Here is a 13,330-nt window from a genome sequence, read left to right as displayed (position 1 = left end):
TTTTTGTTTTGTAGGTTTTTTGGGTTTTTTTTTGTTTTTGTTTTTGTTTTTTTGGTTTTTTTTTGGTTTTTTTTTTTTTGTTTGTTTGTTTTTTTTTGTTTTGTTTTGTTTTGTTTTTGTTTTGGTTTTTTGTTTTTTTTGTTTTTTTTTTTGAGATGTCAGCAGAACTATGCTTCTGCTCTATGTTTTACCAAAATAGGGATGCTCTGACCCTGTGGTTGCAGGAGGAAAGCACCAGTCCCTCAGTCCTTTGCCACCACTACTGCTTAAGGAAGTAACAGCAAAAAATCACTCTCAACCATGTGTTATGAGTGCAGCTGAGCTCAAGAATGGTTCTCACCAGAACGGTTTGCTATGTCATACACAGCAAGGCTCCACCCAGGCAGTGGAGCAGGATTGCTGGGATTAAGGAGAATTGTAGTGCCAGGCACATGGGGAATCATATTAGGGATAATTAGAGGAGTTCTCAGTTGACCTGGGGAACTCTGCTTCCAGCAGTCTTCCTTTGGGAAAGATGACTGCTCTTTGACCAGAGTTTCATTCCTTGTGAAAGCAGAGAGAACCTATGCCATGGAAAGTGGTAAAAGAGGATGAGTGGAGGGAGGGATGAAAGAAGAACAGGGAAGGGAAGGGAAGGGAAGGGAAGGGAAGGGAAGGGAAGGGAAGGGAAGGGAAGGGAAGGGAAGGGAAGGGAAGGGAAGGGAAGGGAAGGGAAGGGAAGGGAAGGGAAGGGAAGGGAAGGGAAGGGAAGGGAAGGGAAGGGAAGGGAAGGGAAGGGAAGGGAAGGGAAGGGAAGGGAAGGGAAGGGAAGGGAAGGGAAGGGAAGGGAAGGGAAGGGAAGGGAATCAGTGGAAGAAGGAAGAACCCAATTTGCAGGCTGGAATGCTTGGAAATGGGGTGTTCACTGCTCATCCCCAGTGTCTGTGTCTGGGGGACTAGAAAGGTTCTTACAGTCATATATAAGACAAGGCCTGGGATCATGTCTCCTAAAAACACTATGGTATAACTATTCTTTTAACAACACAGCAGCCTCAATACACTAAATGTGTTCTTAAGCAGAAAAATAATTTTTGGTGAAGGGGCAAGTATGTCTTACATGAACCTTTAGAGCCACTCCTGCGTCCCTTTACTCTTGCATGCTGCTCTGCAATGCCCACCCACATCAGAAAAGGTGATGATCCCTGCTCACCCTGCCAGCTGTCTCTGGGATGGGCTGCAGGGTTAGACTGTCCAGCAGTGGGGGACAGACAGAAAGAGACATTCTTGGCTGGAAGGAAAGAGTGAAGAGAAGGATTTTAGCCAGTGTACCTGCAAGATGAGGAAATACTGACCAAGGTTTCTAACGCCTAGATTTTCATTTTCATATTTAATTCTGAGAAAACGTTGGACCCAGCAATGGCTTTGCTCTCCATAGGTGTCTCCATACTTTCTCCCTTCAGATGTAGTTGTGTGCCTGCTCTTTTGTGTATTAAGAACAAAATGTCAAAGCTTGCTTAAGATGAGCAAGACATTGTACATGTGTTTTTCTAAAGGTCAAAACAGATATTGAAAAGAAAGTTTATGTAAGAGGGAAGAATGAAACCAGCTGTAGTATTTTGCTTTTTATTTACAGCTGTAAGTACAAGGTTCTCCATATTCTGACTGTCAATACAAACATAGCAGTAGTAAAATCCTCAGGAAAGACATTTCCATCTCCTCCTGCTGCATCTTTCCAGAAAAGTCATCTAGTCAAATGTCTTTTGTGGCAGGTCTGGAAAGTCACCAGTTTACACATAAGCGAATAAAGGGATTAGCGTTCTCCAGTGGCTGAAGAGAACAAGGAAATGAGAAGAGGAAGGGAAGGGGACCATTTGGCAGAACATCCCACATAAAGCTTGTCTTAACAATGCTTTTATATCCGTGTGTGGTGCTATCTCTGCTCAGCAACACTCAAAATGCTTCCCTGAAACAGCTCAAGTTAACTCAGACAGAACAATGCATCCACATCAGAAATGCAGATGCTAAATGGGGATCACTTTGGATATAGCAGGTGTTAGTGTGGGGGTGCAGTGCATTTTCAATGACATAATCTCCCAACCATTCATGTGAGATAAACACCATGTTCTTCATTGTAGGCCCTTCCTGTGGGAAGTGACCCAATATCATCAGTCCCACTTCTTGCCAAGGACACTGGAGAGTATCTGCTGCTGTGCATCACCCCACCATGTAGAGCCATTCAGTGAGAACTAAAACAGCCTGCCTGGCCATGGATTACTCTCCTCAAAAGGGTCAGGAAGTGAGAGCATGTCTCATATTGTTCCACTTACCAAAGGCTTTTTTACCCACAATTAACTGTAAACCCCTAATGTTCCAAATAGTGGAAGAAGGACACTCCAAATATGGAAATTAGGAGCAGTAGGAACATATTCTTATGCTAGAACAGGTTGAAAAGTTGCTAAGAATATTCACACTTTTTCAAAATAAACTTTTCAAAAAAAGAAAGACTTATGAAGTTTTGCTTGCCAGGTCCTCAGGCTTTGGTCTGCCCTTGCTTTTTTCCTCTTGCAGGCTTCATTCAGGAGCTCTTGAGGTTGCTCCTGCAGCCTAAGAAATTGCTGCTGCACAAAACTATCTTTGGAGTCACTTCTAATCTCTTGGATTAGAAGCCTCTCCCAAGGGTAATTGTGTATATAAGATGGGGGCTACTGTGCTTCTGGTGAAAGGCCAAGCCTGCCTTCAGTGAGAGATTCAACCAAAACTCCACTGAGCCTAGAAAAAATCTTCCTGTTGACCCTGTGGAATTTTGAATGCTTTCCTAACACCTGGCACAAGAACCCATATTTAAAATGAAAACACAACTCCAACTTTCTTGTCTTTGATACTCTTACACAGTATTTCCAAACTGAGTGCATATAAATGTCAGGTCATGACCTGCTCAGGCACTAGGTTAAATATCAGCTCTTCTCATAAATGACTTCTCATAAATATTGCCAGCATCTCTTGGTGATAAAAACATTCGTATTTATGGGACACCAGAACAGCCAGCATAATTGCAGTGATGTAAATAGCGCCCGATGAAAATAAAAACAAATCAACTGACAGAAAAAACTACCTGAGAGAAAGCCATGCACAACACACAGTACCTCATTTACATCTAGGAAGGTATGAGACCCAGACAGCCCCCCCATACTCTGCTGTTTCCCTTGGCCTTCTTGCAGGCAGGCACGGGCAATGGGAGCCATCTCAGGGATGCTCTCACACAGCTCCAGCTCACTGCTCTGTGTGGTGCTCTAACCACATGTTTCAGGAGGTTTACTCCTTCCAGATCCTTGCTGAGTCTTGCTCTGAAGCCAGGCATAGTTACACTGCTTCTTAAATTCCTCAGTGCTGCCAAGCTGCGCTGACAGAAACAGCGTAGATCGAGTGGCTGGTTCCTGGATATGAATCAGGAGCTGATCAGTTTGACAGCCTTGATCAGCCAGAAATCTAAATGCTGGAGAATTTTATTATGTGTCAGCATCAGTTTTGAGTGAAGTCAAAACAAAACCAAAACAAGAAGCAAAAAGCAAGAGCAGAAATGCCTAAGAAATGGCAGGAAGGAAGGAGGGGTCTTTGATGTTGCAGCAGGTTGTACAGTACTGTGCTGTAAAATGGTGAAAGCAACCATGCCAAGACTTGCACAACAGGGCTGTTAAACATTCCTTTGATTTTAAATACACGTTTCCTTGACATCAGGAAAATAGAAGTGTGCACCAGAGGCTAGGTGTACTCTCAAGTTCTTTAAGTGTTGGTATCCATTAAAAATATTTAGTCCATAACAAACCATTCCTAAAGAAAAATGTGTATGGACCCATTATAGAAAGATTACCAAGATTAAAGAACAAAAAGTAAGATATAAATAAAGGTTAAAAAGAAGAAGCACATATTCAGAAAGAGGAATAAATTAAGAGGAAGAGGAAAAGCAAGAAAGAAGAATCTGCTTTAGCAAATTATTCCACCCAGGACACCCACCCACATATTCTTGAATGTAACTGAGCTATTATTTATATGCTCATATGACTAATTTTCCCCCTTTCTAATGTATTTATAACCCAGACACAAAATTAAGCCAAATTTTTTGTTTATCTTGGAAAAATTTTGCCCTTTGCTAGTGAAGTTTTTCAGTACAAGGGTAAAAAAGTAGATCTTAATCTCTCCGATTTTATTTCTCAGGCCTTAGAAGGGAAATTCAGATTAGACTCAATGCAAAAGAAAGACTCCTTCTAGTTTCAGTCTTCTCTGAAGTCCTGAGCACAGAGCAGTGATGGAGTAAGCAAATGCCTACAAAATGGCTGGCTCAAAATGCAAAAAATGCTTTCTTCCCCTCCCCCCCCCACCCCTTTTTATTTATAGAGCTGTGTTCATGTGCATTTTTGTAATTCTTTGTTTTTCTTTTAACATCAGCAAATTTAAAGACCCTGGGGAGAAATCAGGAAAATGCTGGGGAACATTCTTTTGACAGCAATTTTACTCGCATACTTTGTGTAAAACTAAAATAAAAAGTTTGTTTTCCTGGCTGGACATTTTTAAATGAAAGGCTGAAGCACTCAGTCACATTCAGAATTGAGTATCATGTTCCCTCTTTCTCCCCTGAATTGGAAAGCATAATTTTGCATTTGCATGGGAGGCATCAGGAGAAGAAAAGAGGGCAGGATTTCTTTACTAGGTTTATTTGGGGCCTCTTGTCAGCATTTTAGCAATCCCCTCTGAGACATTTCAGTTACTCAGTGGTGCCCCTTCTGACTGTCTACTTCCTGACTATCATTCCATTTTTAGTAATTTTCTGACAGGAGCCCTGTGAAGGCACCCTTTAGCTGTCAAGGTAGTAGCCCCATTGCCTTCAAGATTCCTTGAGGATCTTTAGGGTAGGGATAAGTGCAGTTATATGGGAGCATTTTCTTCCAGACAAAGTATAACTAAGTTGGCAAAGAGCTCTGGGAAGTAGCTTTTACATAACCAGAGAGGAAAACTTGTATTTTCTTACCAAGCTTAGACCAGATGCTTGGACATCTTTGTGTAGGTATGACTAAGTCTCTATGACCTTCTCTCCAAACTTATCCTAGCTTGCTGCTGAATCCTGTTTTCCATTTCTCCTTTCATTTCTCTTTCGGCAAAGTTTGCAGAATTCAGCATCCTTCCTCCTACCAGCACCCCTGTACTCCCTGTCCCATGACTGCATAGGACCCTGTAAATTTGTGTTACTCTTTGCAAGAGTACCCTGCCTCCACCCAGACAGGAAACCAGCCTGCCTCAGCTACTTCTTTAAGGATCCTACATTGTTTTTGCCTTTTCTATTGGGCTCCATTTAACCCCACCTTGTGGTCTAAAAACCCTCACAGATGGGGAGGAAAAGGAACTATATTGAAATAATAAAATAGGTCAAAAGTCCTCCATAACTTGATCAGAATAAATGGACCTACCTGCTGTCTTCTGAATTGCATTCTATTTTAATTTCATTTAAAGAAATAGCAGAAATCTCCTGTTTGGACTTTCCTCTGTGGATCTGTATCCTGCAGAAATAATAATCTTTATTCCATATCCTGTTTTCTATAGTATTCATTGTTGATGTACACACAGTGCAGTTAAGCAGGAACACAATTCTCTCTACAATGTTCTCTGTGTGTGTTGCTGGGAGGATTCAATTTTACATCCATGCCTAGTATTAGTCAGAAAAAAACCCAAAATATTATACATACATAGATGTGTTTGAATTCTGTATTTAATGTTTCTGGAGATGAGACAAAGGACATTAAATCCTTGAAAAGAAACACTTTCCTCATTCAATTAAATAGCATACTCTATATTGGACTGCAGGAAAGGCTGTCCACAGAATAAACTTTATATTGAGTTCAAGTTTCCTACCATTTTACCTGACTAGACTTTCTTACTTTACATAAACTAATGGTGAGTAGAAATAAACTCAACTGTTTGTGGAAGAAATGCTTGAAGATTTGGAAAAGAGATTTGATGAATAAATCCCCAATATATTAAAACCTGTTTGACTGTATCAGAAGAGGGTTAATTGTGAGCTCCCTACAGGTCAGATTTGGAGAGCGATGCAGTTGAGCAGAATACAACTTAGGTAATATTTTTCCTGAGCAATTTGGTTTTTTTTTAATGTGATGCAAGTCCTTTCAACACTTTGCTTTCATGTGATGGCCCCTCACTGCTTGCTTGTATTGATTTTTTTAAAGTTAAAATGTGTGCAGAGGCAGTTAAGATCCCTTACTCCCATCTCTTGGTTAATCTGTGTCACAGAATCAAGGCATAGTTAGGGCTTGAAAGCACCTCTGGAGATTGTTTAGTCCAAGCCCCCTGCCAAGGCACTGCTGAAAAGAGTCTGGCACCATCCTCTGGGCACCCACCCAGGAGATATTTACATGTATTGCTGAGATCCCCTCTCTGTTTTCTCCAGACTAAACAGGCCCAGCTCTCTCTGTCTCTCTGTCTCTCTCTCTCTCTCTGTCCTCATAAGAGAGATGCTGCAGACCCCAAATCTCCTCTGTGGCCTGCACTGGACCCTCTCCAGGAGCTCCCTGTCTCTCTTGTCCAGAGGAGCCCGGAACTGGACACAGCACTCCAGATGTGCCTCACCTGGGCTGAGCAGAGGGGGGCAATCACCTCCCTGACCTGCTGGCCACACTGTCCCTGATGCACCCCAGGATCCCACTGGCCCTCCTGGCCAAAATTCACAAATAAGTAAATACTGTATCATTCCCTCACAGTATTTATCAGCACTTTTCACATTTGTTGCAAAACAGTGAGGGGCAGAGAGAGGAAGGGGGGCAGGGGGTGGGTAAGAAAGCTTTCCTGGTAAGTCAGTACCCTGAAGACTGAGGTCTGAAGATAAGCCAGTCAGTGCTGTGCAGTACAGGGATACCATGCATACTCACCCTCCCAGCCCCGTGAAGCAGAGGCAGTGTCCTTAGTCACAGCACAGCTAGGTCAGAGTTCCTCAACTTCTTACAAAATCCCTTACCAGACATATTGTACTGATCCCAGATGTTCCTCTTCTGCCTCAGGAAGCATGAGGAATACCCCATTTCCTTTAAAAGCATGAACAATGTAACAGTAAACTCAGGAATCTGATCCTTTTCTCTTTTTGTTTTTCACAAATTTCGATTGACAGGCGATGTTTCTAGGATCAGAGAGTTTTTATCTTTGACTGAAAAATGCCTCTGAATAAAACTGGCAGTGAAAATGTCCTTTTACAACATTACCAAGAAAGCTCCCAGCAATATGCAAGGGCAGCCTTGTAGGTGGGCCAGTAGTCTGGCATTGTAACATCCCTGTGGATGCTTAAGGTCCTGCTGATATGAGAAGAATGGATTGCCAGTTTCCTTTGCTGGACTTGTTGTCATCACATCTTTGCTCAATTACTATAATGTGCATGTGTGGTAATGTACAGACATTGTACATCCATATACACGCATGTTTCCTGACAAGAAAACTTCCAGCAGCTCTGCACAAGCTCTTCATGCTGTACAGAGCTGCTAGTGGGTTGCTTCAGGTATTTTGAGCAATTTTTTTTCTGCTGTCTTGGTAAATGGCAGAATCAGGTGAACAGGTTTAGAAGCCTTTGCTTCTCCTGGAGAGATCAATCCTTGTCTGCTGCTCCCCAGAAGACCTTCTTTGTACATCTCCTACAGGAAGAAAAGAGGCTCTGAATCTGGGGTATTTCCACAGGGTTTTGGGTAGGCTTCATGCCTCCCTCTGACCGTATGTTGAAAATGACCCTTACACATTATCAGTTCCTAGGGGACTTGTTTGTCTCTTTCAGAGGCCCCACAGGGAGGAGATAAGTTGGTGAGAGCTAGAAGGGGGGAAAATTCTCGAAGAACAAATCTAGAGCTGTCCAAGAGCTGTAAAAGTAGCTGAGGTGGCAGTTGCTCTTTTTAGCAGTGGCAGTGGTACCAGCCAACACTGGGAAAACCACAGCCTCTGCAGATATGCCCTTTCCCTTCTGGCGTGGTAGGCACAGAGCAGCCCAGCACCAGCAGACTGGGCAAACTGTGGCTTTGGAAGAGACAGCAACGTGAAAGCAACATAGAAAAAAGGGGTATGCAAATGGAATGAGTGGGCAGTGAGGAGTTACTCACTGTATCCTAGTCATGTTACCCATCTTCCCAAATATATCTTGTCCCCTGTGCCTAGTGTACAAATAAATGCTTGGCTCTTTCCAGTGCCTTCCTGACCTCTCTCTCCTTTGTGATCTCAATCCAACCCACTTACATCTTCAGGCTAGCTGTTTCATTCTTGCAGAAGCTTTCCAGAATGAGGCACATGGGGAAAACCAGAGAGGAGTAAAAAGTAAGATCTACAAATAACTGTCAAAGCACCCATGACAATCTCATCCCACGTGGAAATTAAACCTTCCTTTGCTTTCAGGGGAAAACAGGGCTTGAAGTCTCTGAGATCAGCAGCCTGCACTACTACCCCATCTAAAATCACTACATATAATCCATAAGAGTATGCATATACATATTTATGTATATTTGTATACTGACTCGTCTAAACTCCTTTCCCTGCTTGGCTTTTCTCCTGTTACAGCTGCTGCCTGAAAGCCACTGTAAAGCAGCCCACCATTCGACTAATGTGAGCAGGGAATTAAACAATGGAGAAGGGTTACTTTCGGACAAACTCCTGTGCAGGGCCAGGATGGCTATTTGCATGTGACAGCTCCTTGTGCAGGAGGGAACAAAAGGTTGGAAGATGCTAGGCTGTTTTGAGCACTTGACTTCAGAAATTATGCTTCTGAAAGGATTGTCTTGACTATGGACACAGGCAGGCTGAGAGAGTAACTTTTGACAGACCTTAAAGATTTTTTTCCTAAGTAAATGCCAGTTAAGATGGGTTTGGATGGGCATATTATTTCAATTTTTTTTCTCCCTCCACTTTTTTATCTAGGTTCTTGTGGGCCCACACCTTCCTGAAACTTTCATGTCCAACAATCATTAATGAGTTCTATTCTCACGAGAGTACATTTAAGAAATGTAGAAGAGAAATAGTGAGGAAGATTAAATGGCTCACCCACACAGACCATGGATAGTTCAGAAATTGTAAGCAAGTTTCTTAGTGCTCATAAATATTAATTCATTAGCCTCTTTCTTGTCTGGCTCTTCAAATGTAATTAAGAGGAGAAAAGAATTTTAAAGTCACCTCAGATCCAAGTATGTCAGAACCTGGGATCACTGTACAAAGGTACAATGGTAAAAACCAGCTAACTTTCCAGAGCAAGTTGAGTCCAGAGAAAGAGAAAGAGAAAGAGAAAGAGAAAGAGAAGAGAAGAGAAGAGAAGAGAAGAGAAGAGAAGAGAAGAGAAGAGAAGAGAAGAGAAGAGAAGAGAAGAGAAGAGAAGAGAAGAGAAGAGAATGGGGAATACCCTTGTCTGACTGACCTGTCTTTCTCATTTTTCTCACTCTGGGTAATTTCATTATTTCCTAGAGTTATTAACATAGGATCTGAAAGTCTGAGCCCTGCAGTGCTGAGGAGAGCAGAAGAGCATATCTACAGCATCTTGAGATCTTGCTCCACAGTTTCAGGTCAACAACTCTGCAGCGAGACCTTGGATCTCAAGACTGTCATAGCAGGGGATAGAGAAAAGGTTCTGCAAGTTCTTTATGTGTGCCTCCTCACAGTGTCCTTCCCAGCCATGCTACTGTTATCTGAGGAGTTCCTGCCTGGAAAATGTTTCAGCACACTCTCAGGAAAAATACATATATTATTCTGATCCTACTTTCTACAATACACAATACCCATGCCATGTGGCCAACAATGCAGGTTCACCAAGCAGCAGTCTGGAATGCACCCTGGTGTGCTGAGAATATTTTCCTTCCTTTCAGCTACAGTCCAGATGGTGACAGCAATGTATCTTTGATATAACCAAAATCTGAAGACAAAATAAGGGATGTATTTAACAGAAAATGTAGTTTACAGGTGGGACACCTTGACACAAGAATTTTAGATGCCAAAAGACTACGTGGATCAGAAATTATCAGATATCACTTCTGAAGAAATGTCTGTCTAGGCCTGTCACACACAGCAATACTGCCTGTAGTACTGGAAATATCTGAGCATCGTATGACTGGAGGCTGGGAAATCATCCTGTAGAATCTTGGCTACATTTACTTTGTTCTGCAGATGTTTGGTTTTATCACTGTCAGAGAAGTATTACTAGCTGATAAAACTATAGCCTGGCCTAGACATTCTCATATATTTTAGCTGGTAGTCCTATTTGCAAATTATTCACCTTCCAAAGTAGAGCAATTGTAGTACATTTAAACAAGGTTTATTTCATGTCATGGTTCTTAGGATCACCCTAAGGAGTTGGTTGAAATCAATTGTGTGTAAATTTTCTCTGCTCACTGGGCTTAGAAGAGGGTGGTAGGTGAGCCCTTTGACTTTTTTTCTTTTCTTTGTTGAAAATCTGAGATTTCCCAGAGGGTAGACACACAAATAATAACTTTGATTTTCTGTTCTAACAAGTTAATACTTTTTGCTCAAACAGAATTTCTAAATTCTCATTAGTGGCAGCAATGTTTTCAGTTTAAAAAAATGAAGGCTTCTGGGTAAACTGTGAAGTAGAATTTTCGTATCTAAGTGTATACATTAACGGTATGCAAGTACAAAGTATGTTAAAGTATACTATCTATTGCTAAACTGTTTATACTGAAGGCCAAGGTACACAGTCCTTGAATGTTCATTTGTTTACATGTTGAGCGAGTTAGATTTTAAGTTAAGGCTATTCAATGGATCTTTGCTGGTATTCTCTCTCTTGGTCCTACAATGCAATTCAGTGTACCAAGATTCCCTGCCAGAGCCACTCTGTACCTTTTTGGGTACGTGAGTATTAATAGGATCTCAGATTTCAAGACAGTGATGAGACAGACAGAGGCTAATTAGCAGTTTAGGAATGTCTTCACACTTGGTGGGTTTTGGCTTAATGGTTTCTCAGCTCATGAAAAATTTTCTCATTAGTTTCATGCTGAGGGAATATTGCTCCTGAGGCAATGGTTCTGTATTTCTGGAAGAGCGATCATTACATCCCAAAGGCTGTACATTTAGACTTCTCCTTAGTTCCAAATAACAGATGCTATCATGGCAGAGATGCCCTCTTCCCCTCTAACTCCAGGAGGCAGAGCTGCTGGGCCCTGTGAAGGTGTGGGGATAATATCACGTACAGCGTTCTAGTATCAGGCCATGTGATAACCCAGGTTTCCTAATCCAGCATCTTTCTATTTCCTTAGGCTTCACAGATTATTCTGTGATTCTGGTTTCTTCTTCCCCTGAGCTAGAGAAGGAAGGTGCTCTGATGATGGATATGGTGTTGCATCAGAAGAAATGTGAATTCTGAGAGCATGAATTTCCTCCACTCTGCCAGTTGCATTCTGGGGTTGCCCAAACAGAAGAATGACAGGACTTTCCCTGCTCTGTTTCCCTCCTGGCTAGGCAAGGATCACAGCCAGCCAGGCTCATGATTAGCAGTCCTCATTAAAGGACCATGAATAGAGGTCGGCTGCAAACTTCAGGAAAGCACATCCGTGCAAATACAGGTGGGACTGGTAAATTGGGTGCATGACTGCTGTGCATACTGCTGCAAAACGTGTACTTCACTCTGTCACCTGCTTCTGCAAGGCTTTCCAGAAAAATTGCAATTGCAAAGACGAGCCAACTGCTCTCTGACATAGAAAAGCAAATGTAGTGCCTGTTTAGCAGCTTGTGTATACTCAACTGCTCTGCTCTCTCTGTCCCCATTTCACTCCTGGGCTCAAGCCCTCACTGATCATGTTGCATACATTTGATGTAGCTTCTGGATTTCTCTCTGAAAATAAGCTGTTGAGAGCACAGTTTGTTCTGAATTGTGTGTACTGCATTGTACTGTACTGCACATACCTGAGAATCCTTCAGCTTTGTCTCAGCAGGACTTGCATTTTCAAATGCCTCTCTCTCCCCCTCAAGTGTACTTACCTGAGAGGATGGAATTGTCATGGTGATCTGCAAAAAGGTCCAAAAGAAATGACAGACCCAGAACAAATACAGCAGAAATAACAAAACAATTGCTGGAAAAGCCCTGAGGATAAGGTCTCAATATATGTTTCAAATGAAACTATTCCACACAGAAAGTACTGAATCTACACCAGCCAGGGATTGGTTTGGGGCTCATGTCCTATCCTTGTTTGTAAAGGCAGTATGAACAGAACCAGTTTAAGGTAGAAGAAGGGAAGTAGTCAAAGTGGCTTTTCCCCTGGACTATTAATTTTCTGGTACACCTCTGTTCTGTTAATCAATTTTTGCTCCCTGAGAAGAGTGTACTCCTCTGGCATTTATCTGTCTGTCATGAATTGTCTCAGTGCTGAACCCAGAACTCTTCTACTCTGCTTCTTTGCTCTAAGAGAGAACAAAGAACCCTCTGGTACATTCACAAGACCTTCAGGGGAGCCATATAGCAGAAGCAAATGAGACAGAAGCTGGGAATCAGAAGGTAGAAAATCTGAGATGTTAGGCATGGCATAAATGCCACTTAGAATAACCCTTACCACTCCTTGATCCTTCACTTTATTCAGCTGAAGGGTTCATGGAATCAGATTAGTTCCTGTGATTACTTTTGCTGTTACAATTGAATTCATCACATACCTAGACCCCTTGGCAGCACCAGCATGAGTCAGTCTTCACAGCTGCCTAACAACAAGGAGCATGGGCAATTTTTCTTTGATCTCTCATATTTTTCTTGCCATTTTTTCATCAAAACATCAACTTGCTTTGATGCCATTCCCTAATGGACCAATGCTGGTAAATTAGAAATTCTTGCCTATAACAAACCTTTTCTTACCTAAAAGACCTGAAAAGAACAAAATGCTGTGATTTTATTACTATTCTCCTTTCTGGTTCAAGCATACCTGATTTATCCAGCTGAGTGGGGGACTGTAAAATGTTCATAACTGAAGTTATGAGCAGGCATGTGCCTTACTTCTCAGAGAATTTTGGAAGTAGCCCACATCAGAGGGCCAAGTTGGTGGACTGGAGAATTCTGCAAAATGCAGACAAGGTACAAAGTGCCAACAGACTTAGCTATCCATTTTTCTCCATCTTGTTTCTTATAATTTCCAGCTCTTGAGGATGCTGAGTCAGACCAAAGTTCTTCTATATCCATGGCTGTCCCTTTTCCTAGAAGTAAGCTAGTCAGTGTTGCACTGATGGGTTTGCATCTGCACTCTGTCATGGCTTGTTCCCTATAAAGACATCTGGGATGTAGGAAGGCTGGCACGGCACCAAAGCAGTATGAACAGAAGTGGTGATTTATTACTTTTCCATA

Source organism: Oenanthe melanoleuca, chromosome Z (genome assembly GCF_029582105.1).
Source record: "Oenanthe melanoleuca isolate GR-GAL-2019-014 chromosome Z, OMel1.0, whole genome shotgun sequence".
In the NCBI taxonomy this organism is placed as follows: Eukaryota; Metazoa; Chordata; class Aves; order Passeriformes; family Muscicapidae; genus Oenanthe; species Oenanthe melanoleuca.
The sequence above is the reverse complement of the archived record's forward strand: the minus strand, read 5'-3'. Positions refer to the sequence as shown.